The sequence below is a fragment of the Zophobas morio genome, unplaced genomic scaffold (assembly GCF_036711695.1).
Source record: "Zophobas morio isolate AGI-343-1 ecotype UQ-CSIRO unplaced genomic scaffold, CSIRO_AGI_Zmor_V1 ptg000007l, whole genome shotgun sequence".
In the NCBI taxonomy this organism is placed as follows: Eukaryota; Metazoa; Arthropoda; class Insecta; order Coleoptera; family Tenebrionidae; genus Zophobas; species Zophobas morio.
The window spans coordinates 7,849,933-7,867,602 of record NW_026972112.1 but is presented as its reverse complement, the minus strand read 5'-3'; positions in this window follow the sequence as shown (position 1 = coordinate 7,867,602).

The following is a 17,670-nucleotide window of genomic DNA, read 5'->3' as shown; positions in this document are numbered from 1 at the left end:
CCAATTAAAAGTAATCGCCATAGTACCTTTCGTTTGTTGAAAATATATGAACAGATAAATTTCGAAATTGCTTAAAACGATAACCAAATTTTTTTCCTTGTTCCCTCCAAAAATTGATGACATCGTCATAAAAATAGCTTTGTCTTGAGCTTTTATAGTATAAGTAGTTCATTTATTATTTTATCTATGCAAGTTGCTATAAAAAATATAAATGTTATAAAAAGCAGAGGTTTGAAAATTCTGTTTTACAATTTTTGTTAAAAACAATATTAACTATATGACGTATCTGTTTCCCAAAATTTTGCCCAAATAATAATATTATTTTAAAATTAAAAAAAGTACAGTTATGAATTATCTTTGACTCATATTTTAGAGTTGTTTACACATGCTATCTTACACATATAATTTTAACCAACTTTTCTATTTTGTCAAAAACTATTTTTCTAGTTTCCCTGCAATTCTGAAAACACTAGCGATTTTTAGTTTTATATATCAAAATAAGTTCTTTTAATCCCGCCATCTAAAACACACATTTGTACTTCAGGCTATAATTTCCAATGAAGTATGTTGTAATAGCTACTTTCATGTTTTCTTGACATTTCATAACCTTTGAAGTGTGAAAAAGTAGGTCTCGTGTTTTTGTGTGTCTTTCGTCTGTCGTCTGTGTCGGTGATTATGAGACAATTGATCTCCAAAACTACTGGACGTATTGTTGTCAAATTGTATATTGTCACGACCGGGTCGGGGGAGAGATTGGTAGAGCTAAGGATAATTACCCGATCCGACGTTAAGAATAAAAATCCCAAATACATTAAATAAACTAAATATATTTCAACTTACATTACAAATTCCATCCTTAGGGGGTATGGTGCGTCACTTCACTTCTCTCACTTTTTCCTTCCCCTGTCCCTAGTTAGTACCGACTGCCCCTTTCGTCAGTCCGCACTGACCCCACCTAAGCTTCCGTAATGCCAGCAAAAAGAGGTTTTTGCTGACATCTCACAAGCATGGCATGAGGCAATCTTTACATAACTAGGGCAACTAGCAGTTCCGTGACAATATATAATGTAGGAATATCGTATAAATAGTAAAGCTATAACCAGAATTTGTTTAATCATCCCGACCAACAATATGATGACGTCAGCTCAAAATTTTGCATGGTAAAACTTACATAAATTTTATAAAATAACATAGTCCTACACTTTCGTCTCGATTTTACCCTAGTCATCCAGATTTTTGGAAAAAAAATCGTAACATTTTGCAATTGAACTTTGAAACTGCTGAACCGAATGCTTTGAAATCTTCATGCTCATCTTTTAAGATTATCGTATTTTAAGTTATTAAAAATATTTCTTTATATATTATTCATATATTATAGGTTTCTTCATTGTCTTGTTACGTATACTTCGTTTGGTGAATTAATTCATGATGGCTACTCGGTATCAAAATATTTTATTTCTTGATATTGGAGATAAATCTTTCAAACAATTAATGAGATTAAAAATTGATTTTATATTGTGTACACTAAACATAACAATTAAAAAAAAGTTTCAATGCATTGTAATACGTGATTAAAAAAACAAAGTACCTATATACTGTGTATAAAACCGTCTTACTAGTTTCATCCAATGCAATTAGATTATACTGAATTTAAAATCAATTGAATTTATAGTTTTATGTGTGTAGCCAACTCTAAATCACTTTTTTCTCATGATATCCATAATATTAATAGGTATAATATTTCCTAATATCATATGATCAAAACAAGGTTCTCTAGTAGGCTATGAAATTTATTTTTAAAATAATGATGTTGGCAACATTGAACGTTCAGTGCTTCAGTTTGACAGTTACGGTCAAATAACTGTCAAATAAAATGTGAAATAGGTGAGATACCATCATCATTATTTTAAAAATTAATTCTATGGCCCACTAGAGGACTTTACACTTTTAAATATTGATGGATTGTATACCTATACAGGATGAGTCACTAAGCGGGCGGTCCACGATACTTAATTGATTAAAATTATTTTTAACTATACATTTCGTTCTGTTTTTAAGATGTAGTACATAACCTAGTTTTTTTTTTAATGTACCACCCTATATATCTTTACAAGTCTTAATTGACCTCTTTACAACCACACTTTATTTTTGACCGATGCGACATTGCAACGTTATTCTAATTTTCTAGAAATTTTTTGGCAATGGAAGGGTTCATAAAAAAATTGGTCGAAGGTTATTTCGACAGAACTTCAGCGTCGCCCCTGAAATACAATAAAACAAAAAAAAACAGCGTTTTCGAAAACTTAAAACCCTTATAATTTAAAATGAAGATATGTATGTAACTTTAACGTAAATGTAAAGAAGCATGCTGGGCGTATATTCTAAATGAGTTTTTCTTTAACAAAATTTTGCAAAAACACGTATATCACTTTGGATAGATGCAGTGTAATAATAATAATAATAACAGTATTGTATTCCCCAATTTTTAGGAAAACGGAGTGAGCCATTCCCGATTTAATCAAAAAATAAATTGACTCTTTTATTAATTTTTATGATTCACCTTGTAAAATAAATTTAAAAACTTTTAATGCAATGATAAATCACAAGTATAGACTTATCATATTTTGCACATTTGGGATACGACCAATTCGGCAAAATTTTGAGATGACGTCAATTTTTTTGGAGGGGATAAAGGAATAAATTTTGCTTAACGATTTACCATGATTACAATAACCTTAAAATATTTACAAGATTTCAGAGAATTCGCTTTTGCAGGTTCAAAGTTATATTCCAAAATATTGTAATTCAGTTTTGAATTTTTTGCAAAAATTCTGAATGTCTAGGGTGAAAATTCGACACGAATTTACGTACCAAAAGTGCAGGAATATCTCATTTTTTTAAATTTAAAAAAACTTTTTATTATAAATTTTGGAGATGACGTCATCCCATTGGTGGTGGGGACGATTCGCCAAATTTTAGTTAGTATTTAACCATCTGCATGATATTCCTAATACACATACAAAATATAACAACAATCGCTCCAGTAGTTTCGGAGATTATTCGCCTAATAAAAATGGATACTGACAGACAGACAAACAGACAGACAGACAGAAATAGGAGACCACTTTTTCGTACTCTAGAGGTCATGACACATCGAGAAAATATGAAAGTACGCAATTTGTTGTAGTATCTATGAACTGAATCAAATTTTAATGTACAGTGTGTTTATAAAAAATCTACACTTTACAATGTTCAAATATCGATATTTTAGTTTTTTCAAATGGAACACCTGTATTTTATCCTGCATCTTATTCTATTTTTTGTTTTCTTTCTTCTTTGTTAAGTATACATATGTTAAATATTTAAAGTTGATAGTTATTGCGATTTTTTACTTTTTTAAGAGACACATCGACACATTAGAAGAATGAAAGTAAGATCGCGTAATAAAATAAAATTAAAACGGCACACTCTGTATAGTCATAAATAATTTTAGAGTATAGTCCTGCAAGAACCATACAACTTTGCTTGATCGGTGACTTTTCTATTTCTAATAAGTAATTAATGTGATATAGAAAAACGCACGCTTAGTGACTTACCCTGTATATAAACAAAATTTTGAAAACTTAACAGAAATGTTGAAAATTACTTGTTGCTTTTCGAAAAACTTGTTAATTCAGTTCTAATTCATTGGTTTAGAAATTTTGGTTTTAGACTGACGATTTTTGAAAACGCTAAATTTAAATTATAAAATTTTGATTTTATTCTGTACTAAAGCCATTAAATAAATATTTAAACAAATAAGAGCAGAATATAATGTCAAAATTTCCCTAAAAAGGATTCTATTAATTTTTGTGGATGCCGAAAACGTTCAGGAGTTTATTTAGAGTCTAGGTATATTTAAAAAATATGAAAGCAATTATGTAGTAAAAGTGTTACAGAAACTTTGACTTAAGATGAATTTAATATTAGATTAACCATTCTAAAACTGCATAGAACGAAAATACCTAGTGTACAGTATAGTCAACTTTGACCCCATTTTTTTTTTAATATCAAGAAATTAAACGTTTAATTTTTTAAATTACTAAATTCAAAAAACACTTTTAAAAGCACTAGAAACTTGTGATAAATAACTTAGTATCTCCTGAATTTAAATTTTAGAAGGTTGATGACTTAGATTACACACATTTTGTAAGCTAATTTATTTAATTATTTCTAATTAAAATATACTAGTAGGCGAGTTATTCAGAGAAGAATATCCTTTATGCTTTGAGCGTAACATAATTAACACCAAATTAAAAAGAGGCTATTTATAAAAAATATGCTAAAAACGTTCCTTCTTTAGTAATTCTTAGAAATTTATTATAAAATAAGTCCGAAAACTATTAATTTTTGTATTACTTCTTACAATAAAACAAAATAATAAATATCTTAGCGCACCGAAAATTGCTTGAATTAATTAAAAACAATTTTTGTACAACAGTAATGTATTAGGCAAGAATTATTTATTTCACTTAAAGAAAATCGCTTTATAAAAACTTTTATAAAATCTATTCACACTTAGTTTGCAGCTTTCAGCATAAAATTAATTTTCAGTTGATTTCCAAACAAGATTTTTACCGTCTGCATCAATACAAGTCACTTTAATCCCTTGATCAATCACGCAACCCTTCATAAAAGCAAAAATTTCCGTGCCTTGGCGCTAAAACAATTTCCATGTATTTACCGAGCAAATACGGAATAATTTTTATCGCCATTTGTCCAATAAACTGATCAATTATTCGAACCCCATCAGCTTTGTGTGCGTTTGACACATGTCACAAACAAGCACGCATCGTGTGACCATATGGAGGCCCTTCTTTCCACTTACCGTTTATGGTCGGACACCTTCCCATTGGTCAAAACCGGCCACGCCCACCACCCACACTCCATGGATGGCCCTTCTGATCTTACCATAAAGATAGACAAATATGTAGGCCGCGTTCGGACATTTTCTCAATTAGTTTTCGTGCATCACTGGCTCGGATTTTATTTAATTTTTTTCTTCGGGTTGGTAATAATAATAAATTTTATTACGGATGATGCGAGGAGGTTGTAATTTTGTGGTTGGAAACGTATCTGTCGTCCATCAGAATTTCAATCTAAAAGTGTAACATAAATCTATCGAAGACGGATAAATAATATTTTAGATTCAAATGGTTATGAGAGGCCAGTTCGATAGAGGAGCAGGCAAACAGACAGGGCTTGCCCACGGGCTATAATTATAGTAATAACAGATTCACTAGCCATAAAAGCCGATATTACAATTTCCATACTTCTTGTAGAATGCGTTTTATGTGAGGTGCTTGATACTTTAGATTTGGGTCTGATTCTTACACACAATCTGCTCTGGACATCTGCGGATTCTTTGAGGAATGTCGGATGCCCGGTGGCTTTTGATATCCTTTGTTGTTGGAAGTGTTGAGTCGAAGAGGAAGAGTGGATTAAAATGCGGTTTTCAGGAAAATAACTTTATTTCAAAAACTTTTATAACTAAATCGGACATAATACTGAAAATATTTCAGTACAAACATGACAATACATCAACTTGTTTATAGGTACTACACAACTACCTATCAGTTTATTTAGTAATAAAAGCACAAAAATAATTATAATGATGTGATCAATTTTTCATGAATGAATTGCTACAAACAGCACAAAAATTAAGGAACAAACACATTTATTTTGTTTTTGTTTTTCGGAAAAATATTTCTCTTAAGGTAAATAACTATTTACAACTTACCCTATTAATAATTATATATTTTTTATTTACTCATGAAATAATATGATGAAATCTACTGAACAAATTTATACTTGTTAAAAATAAAAATGTATGCAGAATTTCGGTTTCATAGATTTAAATTTGTTATAATTAGACCACAAATGTTAGATGAACGGATATAAACATTTATAGTAATTTTTGCGTGTTTAAACAAGCAAAACACTTATAAATCTTTTCTAGATTATTCAGGGTTATAGAGTTATTTTTGGTTCAAAAACATTTCAGAAATATTTGATACTGTCTTGTAAAAGGTTTATAATTTATTTATTATTTAAATGTGTAAAAATTTATCACAATATCAGCAAGAAAAAAAAATGTTTGAATTTATTTACATATAGATGAGGTTATCAGCATTTTCGTAGAGATGAATATACCTATATTATAGGTTTAACATCTGCAAAATAATACCATCCCGATTTAACTCCTGGAATTTGAATGAGTTAGGTAGGCTTGTGAGGAATAAAACAATTTATCTGAAAGCGATTTTTTTTTAATAAAATTTTATATCAAAAAGATATTATGGCAGGACCTTATCAAGAAGCAATAATAACATTCCAAAATTTTAAAAAAGTTTTTTGTACAGCTTTTTTATAAACCTAAAACTTATTAATAAAATTTAAAATAAGTAGTTCCCCGTAAATTTTTGGTTGAAACGAGTAGGGAAATTTTGGTTGAGTTCTACAGATTTTAAAACACATCACCCAAGATATTGTAGTAATCGTAAATTACTCATTAAAAAATTGGTCAAAGGTCATTTCGACAGAACTTCCCTTGCTCCTGAATTGTAACACAACAACCCGCTTCTTTGAAAAATAATAAAAAAAATTGCAATTCTTATATTCTAATAACTTCTATAAAGTAAAAACCTAACACTTCAATTTCGATTCTTTAATTTTTCATTTCTTCAATTTTTCTTTTCCGATTTTTATTTTTACAATTTTTCAGTGTTCTGATTTTGTAATTTTAGGTTTTTCAATTTGAGTTTTATCAAGTTTTCGATTAGCAATTGTTTTTGTTTCGTCAATTTTATAACATGCAGCTCTCCCAGATTTCATTTTTAAGTGTCTCAGTTTTCGATTTTCCAACTTTTGGATATTTAAATTTTTAATTTTTCTTTCTTTCATTTCTTCAATTTTTCGATTTGCAGTTTGTCGTTTCGGTTTTTGAAAACGCAAAGGTACAAACCAGCAAAAATCGAGTAAGCTGTTTGACGTATCAAAAATTGTCAAAGTTTTCAAAACCCTGGTGTTTTATTTGCGGATAAATTTAAAGGAATCTGGTGTTTTGTTGCTGGATGAACTTCAAAAAAACTGTTGAGCTTTTAGTGTTCCATTTTTTACGAATTTGAAAATCTCGAGTGCCGCATTTTTTTTTTTAACTCCTAAGGCTCTTAGAGATTATTTTTCAAACAATTATAACAATTTAGTTTCTTCTTTTTGAGCGAAGACTAAGGAAGTATAGTGATATAGTCCATCGGACGATTTGTCACTTTCATGTTTTCTCGACACTTCATGACTTCTGGAATACAAAAAAGTGATCTCCCGTTTCCGTCTGTCGTCTGTATCAATTTTTATTAAATACATAATTTCTGAAATTACTGAACTGATTGTTGTAAACTTTTGTACTGATATTAAGAATGTCATGTAGATGATAAAAAGCTAACCAAAATTTTTATTTTTTCTTTGTCGCTTGCAATTTTTTTAATTTTTCGTTTACTAAATTTTTTAAGTTCTTGATCTACTTATATTTTTCATTTTCCCGAATTTTTAATTTTCATTGTGTAATTTTATATCACAATTTTTCATGTGTTTTACAATGTTTCTTTCGATTTTAGGTATAGTTTTTCGTTTTTCAATTTCTCAATTTTCAATTTTTTCTTATTGATTTCTTTAATTTTCAATATTGCGATTTTACAACGATTTTAGATGCACTTTCGCGATTTTTAAGTTTCTCAATTTTTAATCTTCCGATTTTTCAATTTACGTTTCTTCGATTTTTCAGTTCTTGATTTCCAAGTTTCATCTTATACCTACTTCTTCGTTTTTTCAATTTTACAATTTTGCAGTTTTTCCATTTTTTTATTGAGAAATTTGAAAACGAAAAATTAAACAATCGAAAAAAATTAAAAAACGAAAAATTGAAACATTGAAAAACTAACTAATACTACTAATTAATTAATGAACCGGAAAATTGGAAAGAAGAAACAAAGTACCGAACTGAAAAATGGGAACACCAAAAATTGGAAAACTGTAAAGTAAAAAAACAATAACAATGAAATATCGGAAAATTGAAAAATTAAGTATCGAGAATTTCAAAATTAACAATCGAAAAATTAAAAATCGAAAAATTTTATAATCAAATAAATGGAAAACTGTTAAAATCCAATCATGAAAAAATAGAAAAATTCTAAAATCATAAATTTGGAAAAGTGAAATTTTTTAAAATTATAATTATCATTACATACGTAAGTGTTTAAAACTGAAAATCAAAAACAGAAGAAACGAAAATTCGAAAAAATCATTAAACTAAAAAATCTGAAATTATAAAAACAAAAAGTTGAAACATTCATAAGTTGAAAACCGAAAAATTTAAACATTTTACATTGAAAAAAGAAAAATTATGTTAGACGACTGAAAAAATCAAAGAAAATAAAAAACAGAAAAGAAAAATTTCAAACCGTAAAATTGAAAAAATAAAAAATTTAAAAACCGAAAAATTGTAAAATTAATAATTAAAAACTCGTCGAATTGTGGATCGAAAAATTGCAAAATCTAAAAACTGAAACATTCAAAAGTTGAAAAATCTGAAAAATTTTAAAATGAATTGCGTGTCGTAAAATTGAAGAAACAAAAAATGAGAAACTGTAAAGTTGCAAATTGAACAACTGAAAAATTAAAAATCGAAAAATTGAAAAGGCGGACAAATAAAGAACTTCTAAAACCCAATTATTGAAAAATGGAAAAATTCTAACATTATAAAACAGAAAAAGTGAAACCATTTTTGAGTGTTAATATTACATAATTATTATTTAAAATGAAAACTAGAATTAAAGAAACGAAAAAATGAAAAGTTAATAAACAATCCAAAATTGAAAGAACGAAAAATTAAAAAATCCAAAATGTGAAATATCTAAAAATCGAAAACCGAAAAATTCCAAATCAAAATAAGATTCAAAATGTTTACATTGAAAAAAAATTATAAAATAGACGATTGAAAAAATAAAGAAAAAAACCGAAACAAAAAAATTGCAAACCGATACCCATGGTGTATTATTTTGGGAGCCCATGGACATTTTTTTCAAAATTATTTAAAATAATTTCAAAGGACTTCGGTGTTCTATTTTTGGAAAATTCTGACCTGACCTGTTTTTGAGTTAATTTGGGGATTCCGTTTTTTTTTTTTGAAAAATTTACAACAATCTTGAGGCTCTAGTTATTCCTGTTTGGAAAGGATTTGAAAGTGCTTTGTTCGTAGATTCTTTAATTTTTCATTATTTCAGTTTTAGATTATTCAGTTCTATGCGATTTTAGAATGTTTCCATTTTTAATTATTCTATTATTAGTTTTCAATTTGTCATTTTTTCAAAATTTCGATTTGCAATTTTTCGTTTCGGTCTTTTATTTGCTTTATTTTTAATCTTCCGATTTTATAATTTTTTGTTTTTTTTTTTTTAATTTCAATTGTTTTAATTTTTCATTTCCTCATTTGTTCGATTTGCAATTTTTCAATTTTTCTTTTTTTTCTGTTTCTTCAACTTTATGAGATGCAAACTCTTCGAGTCTTCATTTTAAAATGTTTTAGTTTTGCGATTTTTCGATTTACAGTTTCACGAGTTCTCAATTTTTGATTTTTCAATTTTTTTTATTCTCTTAGTTTTTTGAATTTTGTTTTTTTAATTAAATTTCTTAGAGAATACGTCACATGCCAAAATCAGTCTTATCTTAGCAGATACTAGCCCCACCCACCCACCCTCTTTTTTCTTAGAGGGTATGTCATTTACCAAAATCAGTTTTATCTTAGCAAGTACTGATGACTAACTTTTACAAAAAATGATCAAAATTTGCAAACATCACGAGCTGACTTATTTATACACAAGGCAGAGATTTTTCAGACACCCGGTATATACATATATTTTTTAGAGAAACTGAAAGAATCGTAGGGACGTCTAGAATAGTTATTTTTGGGAAAAAACACTGAAAAGAATGCTTTTTTGAGACAATCTGAAATAATCTTAAGGACGTCTCATCTTTGGTACTGGAGAATATAAAATTATCTTCTAATATCTTTAATGGTTTTTTTTACTGAAGAATTTATAAGAATATTTGAGGGTTTTTGTGTTTGATTTTTGAAAAAAAAAAGGAAAAACCTTGTGGAAATAAAAGTTTGAAAAAATCTTAGTTTGTGTTTTGTTTTTCTTTTAAAAGAATCTTACAAAATATAACACCTGTTATCACAAAGGGAAGCTTAATGACATCCCAAAATTACATTAAACAAATGTAGAAATGTAGTGTTTTTTTATCTAAGTATCTCTGTTATCCCTCGGTTAACTAGACCTCTAAAACTAAGTACTTTACCGATTGCTTAGAAATTTTAAACATATCTTAGAATGTTCGTGTGGGTATGAAAATTCTAGCCCAAAATTTCAGTTGAAACGTACAAAAAGACACGCTCTATTCAGGAATTTATGCAGGGAAGTATACCTCGAATTTTTTATTTTTTTCTTTAAAATGTTACAATAGAATGTTGATTTCTTTTGCGAAAATCTAGACGCCTATGGTAAACATTCAAGGCAAATTCGTCACAAGTATTGGAATTATGTCATAAATTTTCAAACTACAGGATATTCCTAAAATACATAAGAAATGTGACAACAATCGGTACGGTAGTTTCGGAAATTATCTGTCTAATAAATGTCGACACAGGCACCAAATAGACAGAACGAGAAACCTACTTTTTCATACACTATGGGTAACGAAACGTCAAGAAAACACGAAATTAATATTACCAGTCTAACTAAACATTTTTTTGATGGCACCGTATGACTAATAATAATAATAATAGTAAGTCTCGCTTTTATTATTTTACTTCGCCAATCTTTACAAAAAAAGGTAAATGTATACAGAGCAAGTAGATAAAGAAAAATATAGAACACTAAATATAAAGATAAGCCCACCTAATAATATCTAAATGAACATACATATCTATATAATTTGAAAAAAAAGAAATATTTTTAATTTTTTAATTCGAAGAAATATTAAGTCGAGCTTGCAAAATTCGGTATTGAATCATCAATCAATCGATTATTTTGACATTCTAAAACTATTTTTAAATTGTGATTTTTTTTTTGATAAATCAATGTCAAAAATTTATAAATTTGTTGCTAAAATATGGGGTCAACAATTTCTTTCAAAAATTCAATATTACCGTCCATCAATTTATATATTAAAACTCATTTTAACTTCGAAAAATTTTAGACCTTCAGTAATCCGTGGTAACAAGAACTTATACTTCGCTGACTTCTAACCTTTACAACGACTCGTTAAGTTTTGAATCTCAATAAAAATGCTAACGATTTTCTTCCTGGTCGTTTCCATTGTTCCTTTAACTGATCGTCTCTGCACTTTTGTAGTATGCAAAACTTACTTCACTTATCGGCTTATCGCAAACAGATACAAGATTACAACAGCTACAAGTGTGAGACTTAACTACCCATTTAACCTCCTCATCCCATAAAATGGCGATACGCCAGCAACCGCTTTTCTCGTCGACTGTACGTTCGGGATGTGTCGTGACTGACATGGTTATTTTCGTGCATTTCGCTGTCGTTGAGTGTACATCGCGTGTTTCGTATGCGAGTTTGACCATTTTTCTTTCTTGGCTCACTGTGTCAGGTTTCTAGGAATCGTGGGGCTCTGTGAGAAAGTCCGATTTTTTACTCCGATGTAAACATACGTCATGGCCTTCTGCGTCTAGCTGCTGATGTTTGTTTTCTATTTACCTTGTTGGAAGTCGTTTTCGTAATTAGTTTCTTTTGCTTTCGTATGTACCTAACAAGCTCGTATGGGTTATTATTGCTTTTTTCTCTCGTATAGTATGTCGAGTTTTGTTCGTTCCGTGTGTACTTTAATTAGTTTAAAAAAATTAATTTGTCATTGTCTTGGTCGAGGTAGTGAAAAATGGCTCGAAATGAAGGAATGGCAAGAAGATAAATGTATACATGTACGTTTGTTATTGCTATTCATTATTATGCGATTAGATTTGAAAAATGACATTTTTGAAGGAGTTACTAAAACGGGAAAAAGCTATTAGTAAAATACGTGCAATTAGATCTGCCTTGTTTAACGTGAAACATTTTACTTTATAATGTACCTATACATTTTTTAATACTTAGTAAAATTAATTACTACCTTTGTTAATTTTACACCAGCCAAAGCAACTGAAAATCCGAAATCTGAAAAAACACAAAAAGAGAAAGAGTAACTGATGAGAGAGAGAGAGAGAGAAAAGATAATTAAAAATATATAGTTTGATAATAACATAAGCAGAATAGATACTTAAAATTATTGTTAAAGATCTTAAAATTATGAAAATTATTTTTCCTGGAAACATTCAGCCAGAACGTCAACACCTGCCGCTTGTTAATAACCCGCCACAAAGACCATCATCTGACTTCAGAGGCTTTCTTTTACGATAAAAAAAATGTATATAGGTGTCGCTCGACGTAATTTTTAATTAAGTTAATTCAGTTTAATTACAATGTTTTTAGTATGTCCCTTGTCTTTAATGTAAAGCTGGTAGTAGTTAAATTACAGATTAATAAGGGTAGAATTAAAAATAATGAACAACAGTTATTATTTTTATTTAAAGTAAACTACGTAATTTACCAAATTTCCCGCGTTGGTCTTCTATTATTTTATTTTTGTTTGTTTGCTGCAAAAATGTTTTTTTTTTGAAAAATCAAATTTAATAATTTTTCGAAAACTCTGGATTTATTTAAATTCGACCAATTTTTGGTACTAATTTTTACGTTTTTCTTTTCATATAAAAAATTTTCCAAATTTTTAAACTTTTCGTTTTTTCAGATTTTCGATTCGTAATACCTAATTGTTCAGTTTAGCACTTTTTTGACTTTACAGTTTTTCATTTTTCAGTTTTTCAGACTCTCAATTTTCAATTTTCGGTTCTACAATTTGTCAAGTTCTTAATTTTATTTTTTCATTTTCCCGATTTTTTAATTTTCAATTTCTAAATTTTATATATTTTTTTCGTTTTCCCATTTCCTTTATTTTTTCAATGTTTTTTCCGATTTTATAATTTTTCTTTAATTCAATTTTTCAAATCTTTATTCTTATTTTTCATTGTTTCGGTTTCATAATTTTTCGATTTTTTACCTTTAAATTCAACCAGTTTTTTAATTTCTCTCGACTTCAAAATTATCCAATTTTTCGATATTACAATTTTTCAATATTAATGTCAATATCAATATTTTATTCGTGTTAAAAAACTACAAATACAGTTTTACACCAGTCAAATACAAGTCAGTTTTTCACTTTCTCAATTTTTAATTTTTCGAACTGGCAATTTTTCGTTTCCTAAATTTTTCAAATTCTGTATTTTTATTTTTCATTTTCCCAATTTTTTCATTTTCGTTTTATCAGTTTTATATCACAATTTTTCGTTTTGCATTTCCTTCATTTTTTTCTTCTTTTGATTTTACAAATTTTGGTTTATCCAATCTTTCAAATTTTCAGTCTTTGAATTTTCAATTCTTCAGTTTTTCAATTGTTAAATTTTTCAATTTTGCAATTTTTGTATCTCTCAATTATCTAATTTCTTTAATTTTATACATTTCTATTTTACAATACATATTTCGTTTTTCGATTTGGCACTTTTTCTATTCTAAATTTCTAATTTTCAATTTTTCATCTCTTCAATCCTTCAAGTTCTTGATATAGTTTTTCATTTTCTATTTTTCTTATTTACAGTCGTGCAATTTTTCCATTTTATTTTTATTCGAAAAGTTGAAAATCTGAAAGTTAGACATCGGAAAATTAAAAAATCTAAAAAACCAGCAAATCAAAGAACTGTAAAAACGAAAAATTACAAAATCTAAAAATTGCAAATCAAAGCACGGAAGAAACGAAAGCTTGAAACATTGAAAACTAAAATCGAGAACCTCAAAAATCCAAAAAATTAATGAATTGAAAAATTGAAAACTTAAATATTGAGAAATTGAAAAATTAAAGATAGAAAACATAAAAAATCGAATAAATGAGAAAGTTTTAAAATCCAATAACTGAAAAATGAAAAAATTCTAAAACCGTAAAACTGAAAAGTGGAAAATTTAAAAAATTGTGTTACATATTTAAATGTTGAAAAAACGAACTAAAAAATCTAAAACTAAAACTTGAAAAATCCAAAACTTTGAAAAATTTCACATTGAGAAAAAGAATAGGTACTTTATCTTTTATTCAATTTTTCAAATTTTTAATCTTATTCTTCAATATTTCGGTTTCATAATTTTTCGATTTTTTACCTTTAAATTCACCCAATTTTTTCATTTTTCGACTTCCAAATTTTTCAATTTTTCGCTTTGTACCTAATTGTTTACTTTTGCAATTTTTCGATATTAAAATTTTTTACTTTCTCAATTTTTAATTTTTCGAATTGTCAGTTTTTCATTTACTCAATTTTTCACATTCTATATTTTCATATTTCATTTTCCGGATTTTTTCATTTTCATTTTATCAATTTTATATGACAAGTTTTTCACTTCCTTTATTTGTTCCATGTTTCTTCCGATTTTGCAATTTTTCGTTTATTCAATTTTTCAAATTTCCAGTCTCTTGTTTTTTCAATTATTCGATTTTTCAATTTTTAAATGTTTTAATTTTGCAATTTGGATTTCTCAATTATTCAAATTACTTCAATTTAATAAATTTCGATTTTACAATATTTCGTTTTTCGATTTTGCCTTTTCTCGATTTTTAAGTTTCTCAATTTCTAATTTTCGAATTTTCAGTTTTTTCAGTCCTTCAAGTCTTGATTTACAATTTTTAGATTTTTCAAAGTTTTTATTTTAAGTTTTCATTTCATATAGTTTTTCATTTTTTATTTTTCAAATTTACAGTCTTACGATTTTTCCGTTTTTTTTATTCGAAAAGTTGAATATATAAAAATTAGAATTCGGAAAATTAAAAAATCTAAAAATATCAAGGCCCCAAAGAAACGAAAGATTGAAACATTGGAAAACTAAAATCGAGAACGTTAAAAATCCAAAAAATTTATGAATCGAAAAATTGAAAACTTAAATATATTGAGAAATTAAAAATCGAAAACATGAAAAATCGAATAAATGAAGAAATGTTAAAACCGTAAAACTGAAAAGTGAAAAATTTTTAAAATCATATTTATTTATATATTACATACATATTTAAAATGAAAACTAGAAAAATTGTAGATCAAAAATTGAAAAAAATCGAGAATCTGAAAAATCCAAGTTGAAAAAACGAACAATTGAAAAATCTAAAACTTGGAATATCCAAAAATTTGAAAATAGAAAAATTATAAAATCAGAATATCGAAAATTTGAGGAAACAAAGAAAACAAGAAAACCGAAACGAAAAATTGCAAATCGGAAAATTGAAATGTCAAAAAACTGGAAATCAGAAAAACTGAAAAATTTATAAATGAAGACTGGGAAAGTTGCAGAACGTAAAATTAAAGAAGCAAAAAGAAATGAAAAATTGCAGATCGAAAACTATAAGAAATTGCAATTGAAAGGTTTTTTTTATCTTTTGGATCTATTTAAATTCGAACAATTTTTGGCAAGTATCACAATTTTTCGTTTTTACTTGTTCTTTGTTTTTATAGTTTTAAAATATGACAATTTTTTCATATTTTCCATTTCCATATAAAATGGAAGAAGCAAAAAAAATAAAACATTGCAAATCCAAAACTAGAAAAAATTGCAGCTGAAAGGTTTTATTTATTTTTAATATTATTATTATTTTTTTAAATAAAAGACTAGGGGTTCTTAAGTATCTTTCTTTGTCTTTCAAAACCAAAAGATCTGGGGCGCCAATTTTTTTAGTTTTTTTTTTTCAAAAAATTAAACACAAACCGCCTCCAAGATTCTTTTATAATCTTTACATTAAACTCCTTAACATGCTTTCAAATTCTCTCAAAATACCACCTGGGTTCCCCTTTTTTTCTGAATATTTTTTAAAAATAAAGAACTAGAGACTCTTAAGATTCTTTCTACCTGTTTAAAAAAAAGCATTAAGCTTTTACTATTTTTATGTCATAGTAAAAGTCAAAGAAGCTCGAAGATTCTTTTATATTCTCCAGTACTAAACTGTAGACGTTCCTAAAATTAGAAAAAAATTCTACCAAAAAAGCAGCTAGGGTGTTTTTTCTCAAATTTTTGCAAAAATAAAAAATTAGAGGCGAGGTTTTTAAGTTTTTTTCCAAAAGTAAAATACTGTCACGAAATAAATCCATACGCCGTCCCGGTACAACGCCTATGGGTTCTAGTATTTACGGATATGATGACTCATTGTCGGTGACGCCGGCCGGATAAACGCCTGGAAGCGGATGTCGCGATGGGAGCAGAGTAGTGTAGTTCAGACCATGGGAGAACTCTAGTCAAATCCATTCCAGTTGAGTCGGAATTATTCTGTACATAATCGCTGTATAATTAGTCGTGTAAATTGGAGTTACTGAGAAATAAAATTTTTGAGTTTTACCCACGCCGATTTTAATCACCCTTTCATCGTAACAATACAAAGACCCTCGAAGATTCTTTTGTATTCTTCAGAACTGAACCCTAGAAGTTCTTAAGATTCTTCCTATCTCTTCCAAAACCAAAATACTAGGGGTTCTTTGTATCTCAGTACTAGACCCTAAATGTTCCCAATATTCGTAGTCTTTTGCAAAAATAAAAAACTAGAGGTGGTTAAAATTATTTCCATATTTTTCAAAAACAAAACGCCTAGGGTCCACAAGGTTTTTTTTATAAAACACAACAGCTTCGAAAATTCTTTTATACATATTCTTTAATAGAAAACACCAGACGTCCCTAAGATTCTTTCAAATTTTCTAAAAAAAAAAAAACCTGGGATCCCCAAGGGTTTTTTTTTAATAAAAAATTAGGATTCCTTAACATCTCTTTCAAAACCAAAACAGCAGGGCTCCAAAGTTTTCAGGTTTTTTTTTCCAAAAATAAAACACAAAGCGCCTCGAAGATTCTTTTAAATACGTATTTTTAATTATAAAAGAATCTTTGAAATTTTTAAGTATCAAATTTTCTTCTAAAAAATACTGAAGAACAACTTCAGTACAAAACACTTGACGAATTCTTTCAAACTATCACAAAAGAAAAACACGTGAGCTATCTTCAGTTTTTCTAAACTTTTTCCAAAAATAAAAAACTTCTAAGATTTTTTCTACCCCTTTTCAAAAACAAAACACCAGGAGCTATCAAGATTTTTTTTTCTGTCAAAATAAAACACAATGACGGCTTTAAGACCAGAATCTTTCAGATTTTCTCTAAAAAACTTCTGGATTTTTTGCAACTTTTTTCAAAAATAAAAGACTACGGCAACTTTTGATTCTTGCTGTCTCTTTCAAAAAAACCTTGAAATTGTTTTCAAATTATTTCAAAAATAAACACCAAAAATTTGTTTGTTAAAAACCGAAACACCAGGGGTTATAGATTTTTTTTTTCAAATTCTTTATAAATTCAACATTTTTCAAGAATGACTTAAAATCTAAAAGAATATTTCCTTTTTTTCAGACAGTTTTAATTTTACATTTTCTTTTTCACTGAATGCTTTAAATTTGTTTATTTT